Consider the following 16,498-nt stretch of genomic DNA (forward strand, 5'->3'; position numbering starts at 1 on the left):
CAAGATTCATTTGTATCGGATCATAGATCTGCAATTCTCGAAATCAAAGCATACTTCACAAACGTGCAGTGTTCTAGGTTAAAGGTGTGGAGGGCTGTTCGGTTTCAGATTCCGAAGTGGTGCTCTTTTCTTCTGATAGGGGGGGCATCAGCAGTTCTCAGATTCTCCAGGATCACATTCCATTGTGTAATATTTTCACTAGGTCTTTGCCCTAGTATAGTTTCTTTCCTCAGCGCCGCTCCCTCGGCCTCTGCCCATTTTTCCACTGCATTTTGCCACCTAGTCACTTGTGGGCCCGTTGCGTTCTTCCAGTGTGAAGTTATCTCTCTTCTATCTAGAATCAAGGCAAGGTCAATGAACTTGTAAGCTATTTTGTGAGCCGGGCAAAGCCTCCCAATACTGCCACTATTGGGGTGGGGGGTAATGTTCTCCCAGTACTAGAGGAAATTTTCCTAAAGATCACTACCCAGTAGTCTTCCAGCAGAGGGCAGCTCCACAACATGTGTAGTAGACCTGCTGCTGGCTCAGTGCAAAGAGGGCAGCATGAGTTAGTCACACCATACATTTTAGTTATAATTAGAGGGGTTAGGTAGGCTCTATGGTATATATACAAATTTATTAATTTAAATCTTGCGTTTCTCGACACTGTGTATATATGGGAGGTTATCCTGGCCCATTGTTCGTTGTCTATGGCAGTCTCCAGCTCTGTCTGCCACTTGGTTTTAAGCTTGTTTAGGGGTAAACATGTGCTGTTCAGCAGGGATTTATATATACCTGAAATCACTCCTTTTTGTTTCCCAATTGAGCATTTAAGGTTGCAACCCTCATGTGTAGATGGTTCTAGTGTGCCCGCTCTCCATTTCTTATAAATAGCTCTAGTTATTGCGCTATGTATGAGGAACATTCCTGGTGGAAGGGCAAACTGTTCTTGTAATTCTGCATAGGTACATAGTTTCCCATTATTAAACAGGTCACCCAATTTTATAATATTATATGCCTTTAGTTTAGTAATGCCTATTATTATATGGTTTCCCATGGAGTGTGCTAGGCATGTTATGGGGGTCTCAGGTGCGTATGGTGTCGCAGTGCGGGTGCGCTTTAGGTACTGCTCCCAGCAATGTCTGGTTGGTTCCCACTCCATAGGAAGGTGTCGTTTCTGCCTTTTAGGGTTCAGTAAGATGCCCAGGATTTGTGCTAGTGGGCCGTTCAGCGGAATCTGCAAGTTCTTGGGCGCTGGGGGTTCTGTAATTTTATTTTGCCAACCATTGCAATTGGCCTGCCCAGTAGTAGATCTCGAGGTCTGGAACTGCCATACCCACCTAAGTGGTAGGCCTCTGGAGAGTGTGCAACGCTATTCTATGTCTACCCGTTCCCCAAATGAAGCTCGTGACCATGGATTCTATGTTTTTGAATGCCATTTTATGAATTAAAATTGGAATAGTAGAAAAATAGTAGAGCAGTCTGGGCAAAACTATCATTTTAAGCAGGGCGACTCTTCCAGATACTGTCAGGGGGAGTGTCCTCCAGAACTGCATACTTGCCCGGATCCCTCTAAGTGTTCTATGTATGTTCCCTTCCAACAGGTCTTCTGTGGTGTGGTATATATTAACTCCTAAATATTTAAATGTATTTGGGGTCCAGGGCAGGCCTCTGGTATCTGTGGGTTCTTTGGTGTTTTTAATTGCTGGGAAGATAGAGGATTTTTTCCAATTAATACGGAGACCGGATGCTACTCCGTCTGTTTCTAACATATCCATTGTTCCCGGTAGCCCCACTTCCAGGTTCTCAAGAAAAGTAGCATGTCGTTTGCGTAAAGAGCAATATGATGTGTCCAGCGATTAATCAAAATACCCTCATAGTAGCCTCGGATTCTGGCCATTTGAGCAAGTGGTTCTACTGCTACCGCGAAAAGAAGAGGTGATAAAGGACAGCCCTGTCTGGAGCCTCTACCTATGGGGAAAGATTCAGACTCATTGTGACCCGTTCGGACTCGTGCTGTGGGATTGGTGTATAGGAGTCTCGTCCAACGGACAAAGCCTTCTCCGAGTCCCATCTGTAGCATTGCCTACTCGAGGAAGTCCCATCTCAAGCTATCAAAGGCTTTTTCGATGTCCACCGATATGATCACCGCGTGTGGTGTAGTTAGTGGTATGTTGTGAAGGATTAAGAGCAGGCGTCTGATATTTTGTGCAGTGCTGCGTGAAGGAATAAAGCCGGATTGATCTTGATGGATCAGTGAGGTCATATGGGGTAGTAGCCTATCCGCTAACACTCTGCTAAGTATTTTGTAATCAAGATTGAGCATGGATAATGGGCGTTACAATCAGACCTCGTTGGGGGGCTTATCGGGTTTCAATAATGGAATCATTATGGCCTCAGAAGTCGACCGAGGTAGATTATTATTATTCCATGCTTCTGCGTAAAGTATACAGAGTTGTGGAGCTAGTAAGTCCTGGAAACGAAGATAAAACTCTACTGGGAGTCCGTCCGCTCCCGGCACCTTGCCCCTCGCAATGCCTTGAATTGCTGATTTGATTTCTGCAATTGAAATAGGTGTCGCAAGAGTCGCGCAGTCCTCAGCTCCCAATTTAGGAAGGGCAAGGGCTTCTAACTCTTGTATCTGAGTCTCGGTTATTATATCAACCGGGGGTGCATACAATGCTGAATAATAGTTAAGGAAGCTCGTGTTTATCTCCTTTTGCCCGTAAACATTATGACCTGGGGTGTCTTCAATCTCCACCACGACCGTTTGTTGCGTATGGGGTCTGGCGAGCCAGGCTAATAGGGCACCCGACTTATCCCCCTCCGCATGCTACCTACTCAAATAGTGCTTATAATCAAAGCAAGACAGTCTAATATTCGCCTCAGTTATCTTATTTCTAGTTTCGAGTAGTAAAAGGGACAGATCAGGTTGTGCAGGGTGATTACGCTTGAGATCTCTAAGGGCGTCTTCGAGCTGCTTGAGTTCTATTTCTAACACTTTCCGGACTCCCATATTTGCACTAATGCATTGACCCCTAGTGACTACTTTGAACGATTCCCACTCAGTGGATCTGGAGGAGGCAGTTCCTGCATTTTGTTTGAAGAAGTCCTCAATGTTTTTATGCAGGATTTGTTTAAATGCTTCGTCTTCCAGAGCATCCCTTAGACGCCAGGTTGGTATTGAGGGTCTTTCCCCACTCCAGGCTAATGAGAGCATCAGGGGGTTGTGATCTGATATGGTGCGACTGAGATATTCAGCTGTCATCACCGTATTGTGCACTTCCGGCGACACTAAGAGGGTGTCCAGCCTAACATGTAAGGCATGTACAGCTGAATAATATGAGTAATCTCTGATATGTGGGTTGAGTTGTCTCCAGCAGTCTTTGAGGTGCCAGTGTAGTTGCCAATTTTTGAATAGTAAGGCAGTTTTGCAAATCGGTGATTGTGAGAGAGGTGGGTGCGACCTATCTAATTCAATGTTAGCTATGCAATTAAAGTCACCCCCGATTATTTTGGGGCCCGTCATGAGTGGGCCTATGTCCTGTGATACTTTGTCGAGGAATTTCCCTTGATCTTGGTTTGGAGCGTATATTCCACTAATGGCTATCTCCGTTCCTTCTAATCTCCCTGTGACTATTACATATCTCCCATCCTTGTCTATGATCTTGTGCAGCACCTGGAAGGGCACCCCAGGACGGATCCATAACAACACTCCCCTTGCAAACACTGAGTAATTAGTGGCAAAGATTTGTCCTCTCCATCTTTTTTTCAGGGCATTAACTTCTTGCTCTATTAGGTGCGTTTCTTGTAAGATAGCTATGTGAATACCCCTCCTTTTAAGGTAATTGTGCACTTTGTACCTTTTAGAAATATTATTTAGGCCTCTAACATTCCATGATATAATTTTATATTGTGTAGTCATGGTCTATATTGTTAGTATGACATGGCCCGTGCCTGTATTCTTGTTGCAACGTTTGGAACCCTAATGATAAGTTAGTTTTTTTTATTAGAAATCGAGAATTGCTTGGGTCATTGCCTATTTGTGCATTTAGTACTCCTAAAACTAATTTAACTAACTCAGTGCCCAACTCCCCTTCCCCGGGACCGGTATCTAGAACTCTCCCCGTCCAAACCATATTAACAGTCTTAGTTAAAGTCCTATAGGTGGGTGGGGTGCCAAAGGCCGAGAGCTGTTGCCCTGGGCCGTTCCCCGGGCTCATCTGTACTACTTCTGCTGCCCAGTAAAGTGCATTTTAGAGGTTTTGTTCAGTTCAGCTTCGTAGTTTCTTTCGTCTAAGTTATGTAATAGTTTCATAAGAACTCAGATCAATGTTCTTGAAGTTTTTCATTCATCCAGGGAGATTTCAGGTAATCTCATCTGCTGTTCTCGGAGTCACTGGGGGTAAGCTGACAAGGGTGTCTTGCGAGGACCTCTGGGGATAGTGGAGGGGTTCCTCCGCTCAGAGTTGCTGCTATGTTTATGGCCTCTCTCATCTCCCGTAACGACTGATGTCTTGGGGGTGCTGCCTCAGTAATCCGTTTCCTAGATCTACTGCGTTTCTTTCCGGGCATAAGGAGGGATCGAAGGTTGGGGGCCTGTTTGGTCAAGTCCAGGTTTTCCAGCTAGTCTTCCATTGCCTGCGGAGATAGAAAGAAGTGCGTTGTATTGTTATATTCTACTCTGAGCTTGGCCGGGAAGATCATCGCGTATTTTATATTATTCTCACGCAGGACCCGCTTAGGTTCATTGAAGGAGGCCCTTTGTGCTTGCGTTCTTCTGGTGAAATCAGGAAGTATCATGATTCTCCGATTCTCATATAGGATCTCTCCTCTCAGTTGAGATTGAGTTAGTATGTGGTCTCTGTCTTTGTAATGTAATAGTTTTGCCACTATTATTCTCGGTCTGGTTCCAGGCGGTGGGGTTCTGTTGGGTACTCTGTGGGCCCTCTCCACCGCAAAAAATGCTGAGAGGCCTTCAGGCGCCACTGCACTTCTAAGCCACTGCTCTAGGAAAGCCTCCATGTTGATTGCTGATGATTCCGCTCCTTCTGGTATACCAACTAGTCTGATGTTACTCCGCCGAGCTCGGTTTTCAGCATCTTCCGCCCTTGTTTCTAGTACTTTGACCCTTGATGTGAGTTCCTGAAGCTCTGAAGATGTAGATTTCTGCGTTGTGGTCACCAGTGTAATATTTTTTCCGTTCGTTCCTACTCTTTCAGCTAATCTCCGGTGGTCGTCCCGCAATAATGAGAAGTCAATTGTTAAGTTGTCTATTTTACTTTCAAGTGCCTTGCGGGACTCCTTAATGGAGAGGAGAACGGTATCTAAGGTTGTCACCTTTAGTTCCTGGACTTCTTGTGGGCCTGCGATTGGGATTGTTCAAGAGGTCTGGAGGTAGCGGCGCCATCTTGATGGTGTTCCTCTCGTTTTTTGAGCCTCCCCATCTTTGGATCAGGAGATCAGGTCGGGGAAGAGTATGTTCATGCAATTTAGTGTTTTCCACCTCTAGATAGCATCATCTGATTGTTCCCCTGGCTGGTTCCGGTGCTCTCCATCCCCCACGTAATACGCGGATTTCAAGTCATTTGCAAAAGCTGGTCACTACCCGCTATCTCCTCCAGCGTGTTACGGTTCTGTGGGTTGCGGTATAGCAAGAAAGAGAAAACAGACTATGGGTCCAGGCAGATGTGGGGAGGAAACAGCAGGGGCATTGTTTTGGCTTCACCAGTGAGCCCCCTGGTATTGAATGTGCAGTCAGTATTACCCTCTTTTCCAGAGGTGTGAAGCATTTTCTGAATGGAGCGTCTCAGTGAGGGCAATCTTGTGTAGGCTCTCAGGTGTTTCTCTCTCGAATCTCTGCCAGTGCTCCTTTCACTGGGTGGGGCGCATCTACCACCCATGTCCCACCTCTGCCTTTGTGCCTTGTGGGGGGTGGGTTGCCCTCCACTGCCCCCTCAGTTATTAGGTGTCCTCCGTTCTTCGGTCACGCTCTTATGTCACTGGGTCGCGCTCTCACCGTGTCTTGTTGCCACCGGTCGCTACCGGTGAGAGGTTCACCATTAGCAGGGGTGCTTTTCCCAGGATCGGCGCCATCTCATTGTTCTAACGGAGGCCCTGGTCTCTGCTCTTCACCCCGTCTCCCCCGGCCGCGGCGTTATTTGGGTGTAGCCGCCATCTTGGATCTATGCGGTCGTGGAGAGAGCCGGCCAATACAAATTCTCCCGATTTTCTCCACCGTTTCAGGTTCGCATTGTTATCTCCGTATACTGCAGGTGTTCCGATATCTGGACCGTTAATGTTGTTTGCAATTGGGCATTATTTGTCGGTTTTATACTGACATATACTGGTTCGCGGCCCCGGAGCTCCACACTAAGCGTGCTGCTGCATCGGCTGCAGGCCACGCCCCCAAGTAAACTGACATGAAATAGGGTGGTGGAAAATGCACAAAGCAGCCTCTATGTCACTGCTGAGGGTTTGAGGGACAGCTTGAAGGAAACTGAGAGATCTCCATAATTGAGAGTTATTCCCTTTTACTTCAGAGAGGAAGAGTGGTTAAAGAGAGCAAAATTGAATGGAACTGAGATGGCTAGAGAGGGACTGCAATGTACCATTCAACTTCTTTCAGCTTTTCAGACTTTCATCTACAGCGTCTCTGTCTATTACCTGAACCACTGCTGCAGCCTAGCACTCTCCATTCTTTAGACCCGCATACCTCTAACAGTTTTCTGAGCTCTTCCTGTTGTACAGCATTTTTTATTTACCCCCAGTTAAATCTCAACACTTGAAACTCAGGCCTTTGCTATTTCTCTTTCTTCAGAGACCTTTAACTTTTATTCTCTTCCTGTTTCCCTGCCGCCATTTCTCTCTTCCGCTGAGTCCCCAGCCCAAACACTATTTCTTCCAATATCTCCCAATGTTATGTTATGCAGATTTGAAGAGCACACTATCACCAGGGGGTATCCTGTCGCAGAGCAGGAGTGAATCCCACCAAACCTGTGGCCTAGTGGGACTTCTCAAAAAGGCAGGTTGTCAGCTTCTTGTGAAATTCAAGAGAGGAGGAGACTGTTATATGGAGCAGCAGGTTGTTTCACAATTTAAGAGTGATATAGGACAAGGTCAAACCACTGGATCTGGTTTTTCATATCCGTGGGATACAAGCAAGTAGGAATCTGGACAAATGGAGATGTCTGGAAGATTTGTGAAAGCAGATGCAATTGTTGATGAATGCTGGGCCAGTGTTATGTAATTCCTTAAAAGTGTGGGTGAAGAGTCTGAATTGTGTTTGTTTGTGTACGAGGAGCCAGTGTAGGTCCTTCAGGTGTGATGTGATGTGATGTGAGTTTGGCGTGGCGTGGGAGGTTGAGAGTGATTCTGGCTGCCAGGTTCTAAATGGTCTGCAGCATTCAGGTTTGGTTTTTTGATGATCTCGGAATATATGGTGTTCCTGTAGTCCAGGCAGCTTGTGACAAGGTTATATGTGATCGTTTCCCAGCTGCTTTTTGGGATTCATTTGAAAATCTTCCTCAGCATCTTCAGAGTATGGAAGCATGCGAGGATGATGGTATTGACTTAGGTGGTTGCTAGACCTGGTAGCTTTTTGGCATGTCTCCCCTGTCTTTTTACCTTCTGACCTCCTGTTTTTTATGGTTTACTTGACTCTGTTTTTGCTGGTTTATTGTCTCTGCACACTTTACCTCTGCTGATCAGTGCTAAAGTGCAAGTGTTTCCTATGCAAATTGTACTGTTGATTGGTTTATCCATGATTGGCATATTTGATTTACTGGTAAGTCCCTAATAAAGTACACTAGAGGTGCCCAGGGCCTGTAAATCAAATGGTACTAGTAGGACTGCAGCACTGAGTGTGTCACCCACATAAGTAGCCCTTAAATATGACTCCAACCTGCCACTGCAGTGTCTGTGTGTGCAGTTTGTAAACTGCCAGTTCACCCTGACAAGTGTACCCACTTGCAAGGCCCAAGCCTTCCCTTTTGGTACATGTAAGGCAACCTCAAAGTAGGCCCTAGGTAGCCCATGGGCAGGGTGCAGTGTATTTAAAAGGTTAGACATGTACTGGTGTGTCTTACATGTCCTAACAATGAAATACTGGCAAATGTGTTTTTTACTTTTGCAAGGCCTATCCCTCTCATAGGTTAACATGGGGGCTGCCTTTAACTAACTTTAAAGCACAGATTCCCTTTGGGAGCAGATAGAAATATGGAGTTTAGGGTCTCTGAACTCACAATTTAAAAATACATCTTTTAGTGAAGTTGATTTTTAGATTGTGAGCTTGAAAAAGCCACTTTTAGAAAGTAGGCATATTCTTGCTTAAACCATTCTGTGACTCTGACTGGTTGTGGATTCCCTGTCTGGGTCAGTTTGACAGTTGGGCTGTTTACACCTCTCCTCTAGACAGTGACACAAAGGGAGCTGGGGTGTAGCCTGTATATCCTGATGAGCCATCTGAGCTAGAGTGGAGGGAGGAGTGGTCACTTACACCTGAAAGGACTGTGCGTGCCTGCCCTCACACAATGCACTCTCTAACTCCCTGGTTTGTGTCTGGGGCCTGGCCTGGACAAGGAAGGATCTTGCAAACACTTGAGACTTTGCTTTGACGTTTGCCAACTTCAAAGGCAGAAAGGGGTATAAGTATTTGACCCAAAACCCCAGACTTTTAGAATCTTTCTGGAATCAAGAGGAACCTCTGCCAAGGAGAAGAGCTGAAGAGCTGGAGGAGGAGTACTGTCCCTTTGCTGTGTTGCTTTGTTGGATTGGCCTGCAGCTGCTGCTTCTGCCTGAAAAGAGAGCAAAGAATGAACTTTGCTGTGTATCCTGCTTCAGAAAGTCTTCAAGGGCTTGGAGTAGAGCTTGCCTCCTGTTGGAAATCTCAGGGACACCAAAGACTTCAGTTTAATTGACCTGCAGCACTGTGAACTGTGTGTTTTGTGCTGTTCTAGAGGAGAAACCACTTTGATGCCGCCAATGACGCCGCTAGCCTGCACAGTGACCTGCCCATGCAGCACAGAGTGCACTGTCCTGCTTCCACCGTGACCCTGGTCTCACCGACACAGTCATCGGATTACTTCACCGAGCCGCTGTTCGCACCACGACCTGTGGGCCCCGCACTCCGGTATCGCCGCCGCCACTCCTGCTGACACCAGCGCCGCTGCCTGCACCCTGGCCTGTGGACACCACTTGTGAGGTACGTGAAGCCCATCCCGTCCCTCACCGCAGCACCGGTCTACTGACACCAGCACCATCGACTCCAGTGTTGTCACCATGCATCCCTGCCCACACCGTGGCCTGTGGACACCACTCGTGAGGGTCACGAGGCACCGTCCCATCCCGCACCGCCGGCTTGGGCCTACCAACAACAGTGCTCCAGCAATGCCGCCGCTGCTGCCTGCGCCTTGACCTGGTGACACTGCACATTACACCGCCTCGCCGTACACTGCAGCCCTGGTCTCACCAACCCCGCTGGATGCCTTCACCAATCTGCTGCCTCCACCCTGACCTGTGAGCACCGCATGTCGCACCGCCCCTCTTTGCACCGCATCCCCAATGCCATGCATGCCAGTGCTCCTGACTTCATCAGCCCCGAGCTGGATCTGCAGTGCGTGTGACTTCAAGGGCCCGATGACTACGGAACCGACAACGCGACGCCAGTGATGCCACACTCCAAAGCTCACCGCGAGGATCACAAGGCCCTGCAAATCCAGAGGTACTGTTTGTGGGTCTTTCCGACACCGTAGCTGGCCCGCGAAGCTGCGGCTTGACTGAACTGTTGGTTTTGTTGATCACGATGCTGTGATAGCCCCAGGTGGAGCTATCGACTTCAAGGAACTGTATTTGTGAGTACATTTTGCAGAAATCATATTTTTATTACTATATTTCGGACTTTTATCATATTTGGTCTTGTTTTATATAGATAAATATTGGCTATTTTTCTAAAACTGGTGTGGTGTCCTTTTGCAGTGTTTTCACTTTGTTACTGTGTGTTATGTGCAAATGCTTTACACATTGCTTCAGAGATAAGCCTGACTGGTCATGCCAAGCTACCAGGGGGGTGAGCAGGGGTTATCTGAGCTGGGTATCACCCTTATGCTGACGAGAGTGAGGGTTCTTACTTGGACAGGGTGCAAACCGATTGCCAACTAGAGGCCCCATTTCTAACTTTGGTTGTCAGTGGTGAGGATAGGATTTGCATTTGCCCCACAGTGATTGGTGTACACTTCTACCATATTGCAGACCACTACATGCCGCATACAGATTTTTGTTTTTGATTTTTTTCTCTTTGACCTATTTTTGATCTTGAGTTCAAGTGAACTCCAACAACATCATGTCTCTGTCAAAAGCACTGTCAGTTGCAACCCAGGATTTGGTTTTTGAGGAGGATAGTATGGAAACCTAGACCGTGAAGCAACTGAAGGCAGTTTGTAAAAACCTCAAAGTCCAGGTCAGAGTCCTCACCAAAAAGGAGGAGCTACAAAAGGCGCCGAGGGCCTGGGTAGCAGCCAGAACTGCCAGTGGGCAGTCCGTGGATCCAATGGGGGAGACTGTGGACCCAAATCAAAGAGAAGATGTGCTGAGCGTAAAGAGCTGCTAGCGGGGGAGCTACTCTCTGGGTCAGGCAGCAGCGGTGGTTCTAAGAGCCTGACTCCAGAGGAAATGGAGGACAGGAGAGAAGCCAGGAGGCACCAGATTGAGTTGGAGAGATTGAAAATGGAGGAGAAGAAAATGCTCTTGGAGCATGAGCTTAGAGTAAAGGAGTGGGATGTGTGGAGCAGGTCCAGCAATGATGGTGGCATCAATATCTCAGTGCAGTCAGACAGAATTGTGCACATTCCTAAGAATGTAGGGAGAGAGTACAAGAAGGGAGGTGACATACAGAGGTGGTTTCAGGGATATGAGGCATACAGCCACATGAATTGGGTCCCTGAGAAGAATTGAGGGGGCAGGATTGTGGAACCACTTCACAGAGGAGGGGAGGGACACTTCGATAGCTTTGGGTAAGGGGAACAACCTCACCTATGCTGGCATGAAGGAGGCCCTTCTCAGTAGGTATGGCCTCACTCCTGACAAGTACCGGGATCAGTTTAGGCAGAGTAAGAAAACTGATTCCCAGGCATGGTTAGAATGAGTAGATTATTTTAGCAGAGCACTGTATGGTTGAGTGAAGGTCAGTAATGTGACAGATTTTCAGGGGCTGTGCAACTTAATTGTGTGGGAGCACTTGTCTAATTGTTTTGCAGAGCTGTGCCCGCACTTGACTGATAGTAAGCTGACTGACCCCAGGAAGCTTGCTATGGAGGAGGACCACTGGCTGACAGAAAAAGGTATGGGGGAGATTCTGTCAAAGGTGGGCAGGGTTCCCAAAAGTAGATTGGGGGACAAGCTTAAACAAAATGAGTCTCCCAAAGGGCCCCACTCTAGTAATCTGGGTAATAAATCCCACCCGCCAGGAGATAAAAAACCATGGGCCTCTTCAGGGAAGCCTGCAGAGGCAGGGCACCGTAAGTGCTTTGCATGTGACCAGGAGGGTCACATGAAGGGAGATCCCAGGTGTCCCAAGTGGACACTGCTACCCAGCAGTGGGCAGATCAAGGGGTTGGCCAGTGTAGCACTTGGGGAGGAGGTGATCCCATGTGGGTTTGGGGATCCCACAGAGATTACCCTTGTCTCACTAGGGTAAGGTGAGATGGTCCAGAGAAACCAAATGCCTGATAACACTAAGAAATACAGGCAGTGGGTGACCATTAATGGGCAGAGGGTTTATGCTCTCAGAGATACTGGAGCCAGTGTGACGACGGTACCGGTGTCACCTGGTGTATGAAGAGCAAATAGTTCCTGGTGTATTCCACCAAGTAGTTGCAGTGGACATCTCGGAGCGCCACCTTCGTGGCGCAGGTTCCTTTTGAGTGGGGGGGTCTCAGGATCCTTAAGGGTAGCTGTGAGTCTCACCATGCCAGTTGACTGTCTGCTAGGCAAAGACCTGGAGACTTCCGCCTGGAAGGAGGTAGAGCTCAGGTCACATTTGGGGATGTTGGGGTTGCCAGAGTGGGCACGCGTGACCACTCGGTCCATGGCAGCCAGACAGGGTGATCAGACAGACCTGGAGCCTGAAACATTGGCCCAGGTGTAGGAGGCTGTCCTGGTTTGTAGAGGGTATCTTGGGTACTTACACCTTATACGAGGTTCAGTTATCCCTTATTAGTGACATGTGGTAGTGGTCTAGCAGCTTAGGCTGATAGAGGTAGTCATAGCAGAGCAGCTTAGGCTGAACTAGGAGACATGTAAAGCTCATGTAATACCACTTATAGTTACACCGTACTTATACACAAATAACGACAATACTTAGGCCCTCATTTCAACATTGGCAGTATTGACCGCCTACCGCCATGGCGACGGCCACCAACATACTGCCGCCATAGCTATCAGCCGTCTATCGGTATCATGACCACCAACGGTATTCCGCCAGAATTGTAGTGGAACACCGCCGACGGTCATGGCGGCGGACGGCGGTAAGGCGGCGCTGCTGACAGCATCACCGCCATGCCAGCAAAACACCGCCGACCGTTTCAGGAGCAAGGATACGGCCTGGCGGTGTTTTGCTGGAGGACGCTGCTGCTGACAGCAGCGCCACGGACCGCCTCCAGCCGGAGGACCCCCTGCAAGCAGGTAAGTGTTGTGTGTTTGTGGGGGGGGTGTGTATGTATTGGTATGCGTGCATGTGGGTGTGAGTCGCGTAGGATGCATGAGTGAATGAGTGATTGTGAGTGTTGTGAATGCATGTGTTTGACAAGGTATGTTGGTGTGTGTTGCGGTGTGTAGGTATGTATGTGTGCACGCATGGGTGGTTGTGGGTATGTGTGTGTCCATGTGTGTAAATGGGTGTGCGTGTGTATATGTGCGGGGGATGGCAGGAGGGGGGCGGTGGAGGGATTTGGGGAGGGGGAGGGGGCTGGGGGAGACCCCTATCTGTGCCAGGGAAGGGATTCCCTAGAACTGATAGTGCCTACAGCCATGGTTTTTGTGGCAGTAAGTTTGGCACAAAAACCATGGCGGTAGGCCGGGTCGTAATCCCGAGGGTGGGATTGTGGCAGCCGCCGGGCTGGAGACTGAAGTCTCCAGCTCAGCGGCTGTTACCACCCTGGCGGTCAGTGTGTTAAAGTGGCGGTTTTGGATGGCGGCAACCGCCATGGTCCAAATCCCATTTATTTTTACCGCCGGCCTGTTGGCGGTATTACCACCGCTTTAACACCGACCACCAGGGTTCTAATGAGGGCCTTAGTCGTACCAAAAATAAAGGTCGTTTATTTGGGTGACATAGTACCAAAAATATCTTAGAGGCAATACTCCTTCTGGAGGTAAGTATTATACACAGTATATACACTAGACACCAAAATAAGGCAAGTAATTAGACATAGGATAGTGCAAACAATAAGAAATGCTATAGAATGCACTAGGAGAAAATAGGTCTAGGGGCAACACAAAACATACACTAAGAAAGTGGAATGCGAAACACTAATTCCCCATCAGACAAGTGTAGAGTGTGCAGAATCGCTGGGAGAGTAAGAATATAGTAAAGGTAAGTAAATTACCCCACCCCAGAGCCCAGTAAAGTAGGAGTAAAGTACTGCATGTTTCCTTAGGACACACTACACCTCGTGATTGGGACTATTACAAGAACCAACCAAGTCTGCAAGCAACAAACAGTGGATTCCTGGACCTGAAGACCTGAAAAAGAAGGAGACCAAGTCCAGAAGTCGAAAGAAGTTCCAGGAGGACAGGAGCCCCTGCCAACCCAGAAGAGGGTGCAAAAGAAGAGTCCCCAGTTGGACGAAGACTGCAGAAATGCACCCTAGGAAGAGGCCAGTGGCTTCCTGCATGATGCAAATGATCTTGTCCCACGCCGTGAAGATGGATGCAGGTGAGTTTTGGCGCTGGATTCCCCCAACAAGCCTTGGTTCCGGCAAAGTTGTGTTTTGCATCAACTAGGCACTATCTGGACCCAGAAAGGACCTGGGGGCCTCAACTCTGTGTGAGGAGGAAACGGGGGCTCTCAGCACTTCAGAGAGCCCTTAGAGAATCAGATAGCACCCAGTGGTGTCCCAGGACACAGGGAAAAAGGAGGTGCATAATGCGGTTGGTGCAGCACTACAAAAGAAGTTCCCACGCCACCGGAGATTAACTCAGTGAGTTGAGCATCACAAGATAGAGTGCTGGGGACCTGGGCCAGGCTGTGCACAAAAGAATTTTGTAAATAGTGCACAGAGGCCTCAGGAGTTGAAGAAGACACAGTGCACAGGGGCACTGTAGTTCTAGGGGAAGGCAAGGTCTTACCTCCTCCAAATTGCGACAGCAGGACCTAGGGACAGTCTGTGTCGATGGGGGTCCACCCTGTGTGTTCCAAGGAGCATGCTTGTCGCTGTGAGAGGAGTTCAAGAGAACCAGTCGTCAACTTTGAAGGTGCCTGCGTGAGTAGGGGAGTGACTCTGTCACCTCACAGGAGATTTCTTCGGTCCATCTGGTGCAGGGTGAAGACAGGGAGTCCTCAGAGCATGCACACTGTGGAAACTGTTGCAGTTGCTGACTGGAGCTGAAGTTGCAGAAGAAAAGTATCCCTTGTGGATACTTTGTTGCTGTAGCAGTGGTTCCTGGAGCAGGCTGCGGTTGATCCGAGGTCAGATGATGAAGTAGTAGTTGAGAGGATTGCTGCTGGAAACCTGCAAGTAGAATCTCAAGAGAACCCACAGGAGAGACACTAAAAAGTTCTGAGGGGGGATTGGCTACCTTATCAGGTAAGGACCCATCAGGAAGGGTCTCTGACATCACCTGCTGGCACTGGCCACTCAGAGCCCTCCAGAGTGACCCAGACCTTGCAAAGCAAGAAGGCTGAATTCTTGGACACGCTGGAGGAGCTCTGGGCACCACCCCTAGGGTGGTGATGGACAGGGGAGTGGTCACTCACCTTTCCTTTGTCCAGTTTTGCACCAGAGCAGTGGACAAGGGGTCCCTGAACTGGTGTAGACTGGCGTATGCAAGGAGGGCACCATCTGTGCCCTTCAAAGCATTTCCAGAGGCTGGGGGAGGCTACCCCTCCCCAGGCCGTAACACCTATTTCCAAAGGGAGAGGGTGTAACACCCTGCTCTCAAAGGAAGTGCTTTGTTCTGCCTTCCTTGGACTGAGCTGCTCAGACCCCAGGAGGGCAGAACCCTGTCTGAGAGGTGGCAGCAGCTGTAGCTGCAGTGCAAGCCTCAGAGAGCTGGCTTGGCAGTACTGGGGGTCCATAGTGGAGCCCCCAGGATGCATGGAATTGGCTCCCCAATATCAGAGTTGGAATGGGGGGACAATTCCATGATCTTAGACACCTCACATGACCATATTCAGAGTTACCATTGTGAAGCTACATATAGGTATTGACCTAAATGTAATGCACACGTGTAATGGCATCTCCGCACTCACAAAGTCCCGGGAAATGGTCCTGAACTATGTGGGGACACCTTTGCCCTCACACTTAGTAACTTTGCACCTAACCATTAGCAAGTGAAGGTTAGACATATAGGTGACTTACAAGTTACTTAATTGAAGTGAAAATGGCTGTGAAATGGCAGTCCTGTAAAAGGGTTTGTCTGAGCTCCTTATGGGTGGCAAAAGAAAAGCTGCAGCCCATAAGGATCCCCTGGAACCCCAATGCCTTGGGTACTTAGGTACCATAAACTAGGGACTTATAAGGGGGGCCCAGTGTGCCAATTGAAATTGGTAAAGTAAGTCACTAGCCTATTGTGACAACTTTAAAAGCAGAGAGAGCATAAGCACTGAGGTGACATAGTGGGGCCTCTGGACCCCAAGACAGCCCTAGGGAACAGGTTGATCCTGGTCTTGGTGGACCATGCCACCCGGTACCCGTAAGCTATCCCTCTGAGGACAGTGACGGCATCTGTTGTGGCCCTGGCACTGATGGGGATCTTTACCCGAGTGTGTTTTCCAAAGGAGGTGGTATCTGACAGGGGTATCAACTGTATGTCCATGTACATAAAGGCCATGTGGAAGGAATTTGGAGTGCACTACAAATTCACCACTCCTTACCATCCCCAAAGTAACAGGTTGGTTGAGAGATTCAAATGAACCATGAAAGGCATGATTGGGGGTCTGTCAGACTCCATGAGGCGTAAGTGGGACGTCCTCTTAGCATGCCTTCTCTTTGCCTACCGGGAAGTACCACAGAAGGAGATTGACTTTAGCCTCTTGAACTGTTGTATGGGCACCCGGTCAGAGGACCTCTGAGTCTAGTGAAAGAAGGCTGGGAGCAAGCTCCTAGGAAGCTCCTCCAGGATGTATTTAGCTACATGGTAGCCTTCAGAAACCAGACTGCACGCTTTAGGAAGCTTGCGCAAGATAAACTAGAGGCAAGCCAGGAGGACATGAAACGCTGGTACAACCAGAATACCACTCTGGTTGAGTTTCAGCCTGGCCAGAACGTGTGGGTCATGCCCCCCCATAGAGCCTTGTGCTCTG

Source organism: Pleurodeles waltl, chromosome 1_1 (assembly GCF_031143425.1).
Source record: "Pleurodeles waltl isolate 20211129_DDA chromosome 1_1, aPleWal1.hap1.20221129, whole genome shotgun sequence".
NCBI lineage: Eukaryota > Metazoa > Chordata > Amphibia > Caudata > Salamandridae > Pleurodeles > Pleurodeles waltl.